Genomic DNA, 9,903 nt, shown 5'->3' on the forward strand with positions numbered 1-9,903 from the left:
TTCAGAAGGAGTGGACGAGGACTTTAGGAAGATGATGTGGTTGAGCTGAAGAAAAAGTATTTACTTTAAGTGACATTTTCCTTGAAAGTTTTAGTGCCCAGATGATCCAAGACATGGGTACAATTGTGTTGTGCTCCTGAATAGTGCTGTGCTAATCTTTTGATTGTTACTTACTAACTGCTCACGTTTTCCAGCATGCATAAAAGAAAGTATGTCCGGTCCTCCAGGTTGAGCTCTCCCTGAATGTGTCTGGCTGGGAGCCTGGCACTCTTGGTGATGAGTGGTTACTCCTTAAAGATTTACAGATTTGGATACTATTCTTGTGCTGCGTGGGAGCATTTGGAAGTGAATAGTGTCTCATTTTATTTTGGGATTTGGGTTGTTTTTCTATATGAGACTTGTACTCAGTGGCTGTTAGGAAGGTTTCTTCCCCTGTGGTATTGGGGGTGCTCCTTGCGTGCAGGACGCGTGCGCAGGGCGAAGAGGCACGAAGGTATATGAAAATCACACCAAGTGCTCATCTTGGGCCCCGAGCTGGGGCCAGGGAAGGACCGAGTTCAAGGAGGCGAGGCTCCCGCTCTGCGAAGCTCCGGGGGAGGCCCAGAGACCCCGAGGCAGGCTGCGTGGAGAAGGCGCACGGCGAGCACGGCGCCGGGACAGGAAGCCCGGGGTGGCTGTGGGGCTGGGGGCGCGCAGTCCTGGGGATCCCCGGCTTCAGCAGGCCGGGGAGCAGTTGGAAGGAAGGCTGCTCTGGAGATCGAGGTGCACTGGGGAGCAGCGTGAACGCCAGTTCTTTCCTTCAGTCAAGGAGGCTGTATCGGACGCCGTTCTGGGCCAGGCTGAGCGCCCAGGTAGAGGAGTGGACACGGCCGCACTGTCCTTGTCCCCAGGTAGAGGCAGCTTCGTCTGGGACAGGTGGGGGTGAGCCAACAACGACCTGGCTGTGCACTAAAGGACCAGGAAAGCAGGACAGGGTTTCCCGGAGGACAGGCAGGCCGGACCAGAGGGGCGCACGGCAGCTTTCTCAGGCCGGGGTGGCAGTGCCCAGGTGTGCAGGCTGGAAGCGAGGAAGGCGGGGCTCAGGGTGGCTGGGGGTAAACTTACCAGCAAGGTGGTGGCAAAAACAAACAAACAAACAAACCCGGAGAGGAAGGCCGGGGATGGCAGAGCGGGACATTGACAATAGACCCTCCTGGCGGCCAGCGGTGAGGAGGGGGCCCGGGGAACACCCCCCAACCACCCCCACCCCCGGCAAACAATGCAGTCGCACGTGGCAACTGACCATTTGTGCCGACTATGCATCTTTTCTGCTATTCCTTTTCTTTAGAAACCCTTCTACTTCTTAGGAAGAAGAAAATCCCCGTGTCTCCGAGCCCGCTCACCTATCTGCTGCACACATTGTCAGGAACACTGACATTTCTTGCCCAGAATATGTCACACCGGCTCTGGAGGATTTGCCTTTGCACCTGCACACGGGGCCGGGAGCACCCGGGAGCCGGAGCTGCGTGGGTCACCCCCGCACACCCGGCGCCCGCCTCAGGCGAGGAACGCCAGCTAGGTTTGCAGAATCATTGACCAATGCGTGCATTCACGGATGGATAGCCATCTAAGAGCCAAGAAAGGGGCTGCCACAAAGAGGAGGCAAAATTCTGGCAGTTTTGAAATAGCCTTTTAGGTGTTTCCAGGAAGCTTGAGTTCAGAACATCCACCAGTTGCACTGTTTTTTTGTTTTGTTTTGTTTTTTTTTGTCATCAACTCATTTTTTTTTAAATATGGTTTTGTTCACTCACCATACATTCCATCCCAAGTAAATAATCGATGGTTTTCTGCATGGTCATACATTTATGTGTTCACCACCTTCACCATTATCTATATAAGAGCATCTACATTTCTTCCACAAGGTAGGAGGGAGAGTCAAAGAAGGTAGAGAGGCAAAAGAAAGAGGAAAAAAAAAGACAGCTAGGAAGCAGCAAAAGGAAAAATAACCTTAAATCAAAGTAGAATAAAGAGTCAGACAATACCACCAATGTCAAGTGTCTAACATGCCTCCCCTATCCCCCTCTCTTATCTGCATTCACCTTGGTATATCACCTTTGTTACATTAAAGGAAGCATAATACAATGATTCTATTAGTTACAGTCTCTAGTTTATGCTGATTGCATCCCTCCCCCAGTGCCTCCCCATTTTTAACACCTTGCAAGGTAGACATTTGCTTGTTCTCCCTCGTAAAACAACATATTTGTACATTTTATCACAATTGTTGAATACTCTAGCTTTCACCAAGTTACACAGTCCCAGTCTTTATCTTTCCTCCTTTCTTGTGGTGTCTCACATGCTCCCCACCTTCCTCTCTCAACCGTATTCATAGTTACCTTTGTTCAGTGTACTTACATTGCTGTGCTACCAACTCCCAAAATTGTGTTCCAAACCACGCACTCCTGTCTTCTATCACCCTGTAGTGCTCCCTTTAGTATTTCCTGTAGGACAGGTGTCTTGTTCACAAAGTCTCTCATTGTCTGTCAGAAAATATTTTGAGATCTCCCTCATATTCGAAGGACAGCTTTGCTGGATACAGGATTCTTGGTTGGCGGTTTTTCTCTTTCAGTATCTTAAATATATCACACCACTTCCTTCTTGCCTCCATGGTTTCTGCTGAGAGATCCGCACATAGTCTTATTAAGCTTCCTTTGTATATGATGGATCGCTTTTCTCTTGCTGCTTTCAGGATTCTCTCTTTGTCTTTGACATTTGATAATCTGATTATTAAGTGTCTTGGCGTAGGCCTATTCATATCTCTTCTGTTTGGAGTATGCTGCGCTTCTTGGATCTGTAATTTTATATCTTTCATAAGACATGGGAAATTTTCATTAATTATTTCCTCTATTATTGCTTCTGCCCCCTTTCCCTTCTCTTCTCCTTCTGGGACACCAATGATACGTACATTATTGTACTTTGTTTCATCCTTGAGTTCCCGGAGATGTTGCTCATATTTTTTCATTCTTTTCTCCATCTGCTCCTTTGCGTGTAGGCTTTCAGGTGTTTTGTTCTCCAGTTCCTGAGTGTTTTCTTCTGCCTCTTGAGATCTGCTGTTGTATGTTTCCATTGTGTCTTTCATCTCTTGTGTTGCGCCTTTCATTTCCATAGATTCTACTAGTTGTTTTTTTGAACTTTTGATTTCTGCCGTATATATGCCCAGTGTTTCCTTTACAGCCTCTATCTCTTTTGCAATATCTTCTCTAAACTTTTTGATTTGATTTAGCATTAGTTGTTTAAATTCCTGTATCTCAGTTGAAGGGTACGTTTGTTCCTTTGACTGGGCCATAACTTTGTTTTTCTTAGTGTAGGTTGTAATTTTCTGTTGTCTAGGCATGGTTTCCTTGGTTATCCAAATCAGGTTTTCCCAGACCAGAACAGGCTCAGGTCCCAGAGGGAAGAAAGATTCAGTATCTGGTTTCCCTGTGTGTGTGTCTTAGAAAATTGCTCCACCCTTTGATGCCTGGGGTCACTGTGCTTTTCTGCCCAGCAGGTGACGCCTGTTAGCCTATAATTCTTGACTGGTGTGAGGAGGTATGGCCGTGTTCCCCCAGGCTCTGGGGTCTGGTTCTGAATGGAAAGGGCCCCACCCCTTTCCTCCTAGAGAAGATAGACCCCCCAGGTGGAGGTCATTAGCATTCCAATGGTCTCTCTCTCTGCTTGTGCTGTCTCCACCCTTCTCCGCTTCACAGCCCTGGAAAAGATTTTATGCTGTGTTCTTGGGCATTCCTTCCAATTCAGGTTGGTGTATGATGAGTGGATGGTCTCATTTGTCCCCCTGCAGTTATTCTGGATTATTTACTAGTTGTTTCTGGTTTTTTGTAGTTGTTCCAGGGGGACTACTTAGCTTCCACTCTTCTCTATGCCGCCATCTTGCCCCTCCCACTCTTTTATAGCATTTCTCATCAGGATATTAAAAGCATCTCTTGCTGACTTGCAGAAGTTTCTGCCATATATTGCAATCATGATATAGGCATTTCTGTTTAAAAACTTTATCAGTTTGTCCAAACACCAGAAACAGCATTTCAGGCAGAATTGTAGGAATTTAGCCAAGCTGCTCTGGCCATCTTTAAGATGGCGGTCCAGATATTCTAGAACAACTCTAAACATATGAACTAATGCAAGAATTAAAGATCCGAATGCTAGGGAACCTGTGTGATATCATATGGCTTGTCCAAATGCAGTGAAGAGTGGAAATGGTGGGATGTCATCAGGTTTTTACAAGGCCCAGTAATAAGCAGCGAAGGCACCAGCAAGGGTACACTGACCCAATGCAATGACAAAGTTTATAAGCCAGAGAAAGACAAATAGATTGTATATCTGGAAGGTGGGGATGTATTGATGGTACAGGCTCGTTCCACCATAGAAAGCAAAGTTACACATAGACCCAGGGCAAGCTTTGGGAATTTCACTTGTATTAAATACCTCTGGGTCACAGGTTTTATTATCATGCACACATTTCCCACCTGGGGTTACAACTTTGTATACACGTGTCCCTGATGTAGCCAAGAAAACTGCTGTCATGGCCCAGTAGGAAATGCAGATTGAGAGGAAAATGAAAGTTAATATTGGATAAAATAACGTGCTGGGGATGTATCCAATGGCTTTGCTCCCTTCCTTCAGCAGGGTAATGGCGATGCGGATTCAATTCCTGAGGAAGATCAGCATGAGGATGACCAATATTTCAATGATGCTGAGCGCTATCACGAATGCGAACCATGTTTGTTTCAGTTGAAAGTAGATGCTGACGTCAGAATGAATCCCAATGTCATATATACTTAAATCAGAACTTGTATCTCTTTGAAGCCTGATGTATTCTGAGTAACAGTACCATATTCCTTCACTGGAGGATGGCCAATGGTGTCTGGAAAACCTCTGTTAGCTGGGAAGGCATGTGGCTGGCGTCTGCTTGCTCCCAGGTTGCGTTTCAAAATGGCATTTCCAAAATGACTGCATCAGCTTCCAATAGCTGTCTTCAAAATGTCTCTGTAAGCTGCAGCTACTCTCTCAGCTCCTCTGCATTCCTTAAAGTGTCCCCCTTGGCTGTAGCAAGCTGGTTCCTTCCGTCTCTGCATTGTTTTTAAAATTGGCCAAGAGCAGGCAGTAAAGAGCATTCCGTTTATTTGACCAGTGGCTGCAAAGTGAATTGTCATGTTGGACCACAGGGGTATCTTACGTGGGTGGATTGGGACAGAGAGTCACAGGCGTGGGGCTGTGGAGAGGGCATCCTTCATTCCAAAGGCACCGTGGGAGATGAGGCCGGATCCTCCGGGTACCCCCGTTATTCTCAGTCCTCCCCGGGGGGCTCGCAGCATCTCCTGGCAAAGGGCTGGCCATGTGACTTGCTTCAGCCAATGGGACGCGACTTGACGTGACCTCCCCACAGAGCAGAATGGTAGGGGCCAGTCCATTTCCGCCATGGCTCTTTTCCCTGGCCATGTGGCTGAGATGGAGCTGCTGTTCCCTCCGGGACCGTGCATAGAAAAGACACGTGGATAGAGTCAGGGAGAAGAGTGGGTGCTGCTGGGTACCCTGTGTTGCTATAAACCACTGAGGTTTGGGGCTATTTGTTACTGCAGCATGAATGAGTAAAACCTAACTAATAAGAGGCTTTGCGGTTAAGATGTTTAAACAACAGAGCATAGGCCACAGAACGTGAGTCCAGTGTGTTCTTCCAAACCATGAAGGCATCCTCAGGCCCTTCTCCAGAAAGGCTACTCTGGCCTCCCGTGATCCTGGGGGATCTCTCCAGCACCCCTAAGGCATTGCTCTCCTACCAGTGCCTGTACAGGAGAGGCAGGTGTTACCTGGAGAACCCCTGGGCAGTCACAGGCTTCTTCAAGCCCCTTCTGTAGGGACATGTGTCCTCTGAATGCCAAATCGTGAACACAGTTGCCAACCAGCGTCCAGATCAAGAGTTGAGGTCCTCAAAGTGCTCCCATGGAATTAATTGCTTTATTAGCAGTACTGAGGCATTTCACAGCTAAAATTAAACTCCACAAGTTCAAGGAAATAAATGAAGGGATGACAGCAGTGAGTAACCTGTTCTCCCCTACAATTTTTTTCCTAAACGTTTAGTACCTGTTATCATTTCTTTGCTGCTAGGTAGTGAGTGCTAGCAAACAGCAGAAGGAGTGAGCAAAAGTAATTAAGTATTCATGGGAAAACCCAAAGACAGTTTAGGATATTTATGTGGAGGGTTTCCCCCTTCATGGACCTGGGTGCTTGTGATTGTCATTTAATATTGAATTTATACAACTCACCCATTTTGTCTGCTGGTGAAAGTGTTTCCTGTTCATTTGATAGATTTTTAAAATGTCAATATGTCTTGGTGGGCCCTGAAATTGAATTCCATAAAAATAGTCATTGCTCCCAGGAGCTCCAAGCCCTAAAGTTTAGAATCACTCACCCAGCACGCCACCCGAAAGCGTGTTGTCATTTTTAACTTGGGGCTTTATAGTATGATAAGGGGTTTAATTGAGAGTGAAAACAATATGTAATTTATTACACAACTCGCTTAAGTATAGTAATCTACATAAATACCTATTGTGTTTGGGCTGTTACCTTGCTGACTTTCCCCTCCAGCAAACTGGTGACATCTTCAGCCCGAGTGGCTAAGAGGAGGGTGCCTGCCCAGGCCCCTCCAACGCCCTCTGCATCCTCGCTCTGGTTGGCTGGTTGTTCAGGGGGCCCCTTGGGTCCCCGGTCCTCACAGTTCACCACTGGACCAATCACAGAAGGCCCCTGGCTGTTATTAGCAGTTGCTGAAGCTGCACTTTCGGGCTGGGGTCTTCATCAAAGGGCTCCTGCAGCTCTAGCTGCTGTGAAGACGGTTGTGATGGGGATTCAAGGTGTTATGTCCTTTTCGATGCTCTGGAAAATACTTGTCTGGCTACCTGCCTCCTGGGAGTGGCTCCCCATTCTGAGCCCGCGGCCATCCCTCTGCTCGGCACGAGCCCCTCCAGTGGGCTGGGGATGGCACTGTGGGGGAGCTCGTGCCTTTGGTGAGGGAGAGTCACTTTTGGTTTACGATGACCGAACAAGTCTCTGCCGCTCTGGAGGAGTCCTTGGTGCTGGTTACCTCTGGTGTCTTAATATCAACCTGTGCCCATCCCTGCTCGGATGACAGGCCACCCCACTGTCAGCCGCGTTGACTCTGCAGGTGGACACTGGCCAGCTCTGCATTCCTCTGATGCCTGCACTTGGAGCAGTGCTTACGCATGGCAGGCTCTCAGGGAACATCTGCAGACAGGAGGGAGGGAGGGAAGGAGGGATGGAGGGAAGGAGGAAGAAAGGAGAGGAGGGGAGGGGGAAGGAAGGAGGGGTGAGGGAAGAAAGGAAAGGAAGGAAAGGAAAGGAGAGGAAAGGAGAGGAAAGGAGGGGGAAGGAAGAAAGGGAGGGAGGGATGGTGAGAAACAAGGAAGGAAATGTCTGTTTCCCCCTAATAAACCATATTTTTATCCCAAACAGAGCTTATCATGCCTTGCAAAAATTCATTGAGGGGCAGCTCTGTGGTCTGAGAGTACATCTGCCCCATGAAGCCCACTTTGTCACATCCAGTGACCAGTTAGGGCTGTGCAGAAGCATGTCCACACGACTGGACACAGTAGAAATGAATTCACGGGATCCCACACGCCTTTCCATGGGTACCGCCCCCCCCCCCATTGTTCAGAACGGGACTGTGGGTCCCTGCGTCTCCCCCACCACCGTGTCTGCCCTGGCCGCCCCTGGCGATGCTAAATCCAGAGGGTAGGCGAAACTCCTGGGAGAGACCTTTTCCTCTCCAGCAGCGTCAAGACACACCCACCCTCCTGGCAGCAGGGAATCCCCTGGAAAGCCTCCGATCGTCTCCCTGCTCCGTCTGTCTCCAGTGGGGCCTGCGCTTTCCTGGCCGCCTGGGGAGACCCAGGGCCTTGCTGTCATGAGAACAGAATCCATCGCAGTCACATTGCTATTCTTAGGTCCTGATGGCCTTGAGCCAGTTTCCACCGTGTAGAATAGGGCCTTGAAAAATTACAACACACCCCTCAAATCTGCCCAGAAATTTAAACGGGTTTAAGATGCCACACGGCTAATTCACAAAGACAAATCCTCCCCCAGCACGGCCTCCTGCCCCTCCTGTCTCCACGGCCCCGGCCGGCCCTGCTGAGCTCACTCCGGGCTGCACCATTTGGTGCCAGCGGCGAAGCGGGCACTCCCCAGTGCACTGCTTACAAGTGCAAGACGTGCGTGTCCAACTGCCGCCTGGAGATCTCCCTCGGGATGTCCAAGACAGCCTCACATTCCCAAAACCGCATCCTTCCGGCTCCACTGTGTCCTCTGTCTCGGGAAATTAAGATCTTAGTTGCTCAGGCCAAATACCTGGGACGGATTCTCTTCTCTTCTCTGGGTGGGGATCCCCTTGGGTCCTGATATCCCCAACCTTCGAAATCTCTGCCCCCAACCCCAGTCCCTGCAGCTCTAGTGCCAGCTGCAAGAGCTCTTCCAGTGGAGCTGCCACTCTGTCTGGTTTTGTCCCCTTAGACTGAGCTTCTAGGGGATGTAATTTCGACCTCATCATCGTCTGGCCCCAGTTCTCTGAGCCTCTGCCTCACCCCCGCCTCCCCGGCCTCTGATGAAAGGCACGTGTGCTGTGTGGGGCTTCCCCTCCCAGCGGAGTTTTTATGAAGCTGCTCTTGTGTCTGGTTGTTAAATGTCATGTATAGACGCTAACGACTCCAGGAAATGGTTTGGCAGTTATTGGAACAGAGCTGCCTCCAGCCTGCCCCCCACCCCCAAACTCCCCGTCTGAGCCATGGAACAAAACAGGCTCCCAGGCGCTTCTGCAGGGCATGGAGAACACTTAGAGGAACCGAGAAAATAGTTCATTAGGGCTCTTCCATTGACAGGCAAGTTGGCGCCTGAGCCAAGAGCAGGAAGCGGGAGGCAGGAAGCAAATGCCATCAACTGCACCTCGTCTCCACTACAGAGAGAAGCAAGTTGGAGACTAGAAGAACATTCCAGCTTCTCTAAGAATCACAGAGAAATAACAGTAGCTAACTACACGCGGAACAGGTACTCTGTGCCATTGAATCTCATGAGCACTTAACGCACGCTGAATTCTTTTCATCGTCTCTCCACCCCTGCGCCTTAGGTGCAAGTGCTGTCCTCATTCTGCAGCAGAGGGAACTGAGGCCAACCAGCGGGGAAGTGGGGGTGCTGATCGCAAAGCCAGTCAGCCCCTGCTCTGAACCCCAAAACAGGTCTGAGTTGGAGGCGCAGCTGTACACCCTGGTTAAAAACTCCTAAAACAAGAGGGACTTTCCCGCAAACTGGCCCCGAGATGGGCACACCTGGATGTGCTTACCTGTAGCTGTTTATCTGTATGGAGCCAGATCTTAACTAAATCCTCATGCCACGGGGCTGCCATGACCTCAGTAGAGGAGGGCACTGGAAATTGGGGTGATATAAGCTGCAGGAACCTTCCAGGGGTGGCAGTGCCTGCAGGGAATCAAGTGAAGCCTAATGCTCAGTAATTGATTCTCGTTGCTTTAGGCCAAGACTGAGAAGGAATAAAGACAGGGCAAATGAGAATTTTCCCCTCTATTTCCCTTTCCAGTGATTTTTACCATGGCCTTTTACACGGTGGATTTATATCTGTTTTTATAAATAAAAGGAAGCATTTCACCTCTAAGTGGAATGCAGGCCGTGCAGTGAAACAGGTGGTGAAGGTTAAGGGTTGTGCAGTGCATGGATTACCACACGCCCCGGGCTCCCTGGTTAAGGCAGAGTCACCTGTGATCACCGTCCAAGGTCCCTGCCCAGGCCCCCATGGTGGAAACCGGACGGTCTTCAGAGCCTCCCTCTCTCTTTCCTCCCTGTTGGACCAAT

The 9,903-nt window shown here is 49.4% G+C and overlaps 1 pseudogene; it reads right to left on the reverse strand.

The window, feature by feature from the left end:
- Positions 1–517: 517 nt before the first annotated feature.
- On the reverse strand, positions 518–8,330 carry LOC119505979 (annotated as a pseudogene).
- Positions 8,331–9,903: the final 1,573 nt, after the last annotated feature.

The sequence above is a fragment of the Choloepus didactylus genome, chromosome 11, assembly GCF_015220235.1.
Source record: "Choloepus didactylus isolate mChoDid1 chromosome 11, mChoDid1.pri, whole genome shotgun sequence".
Lineage (NCBI taxonomy): Eukaryota > Metazoa > Chordata > Mammalia > Pilosa > Megalonychidae > Choloepus > Choloepus didactylus.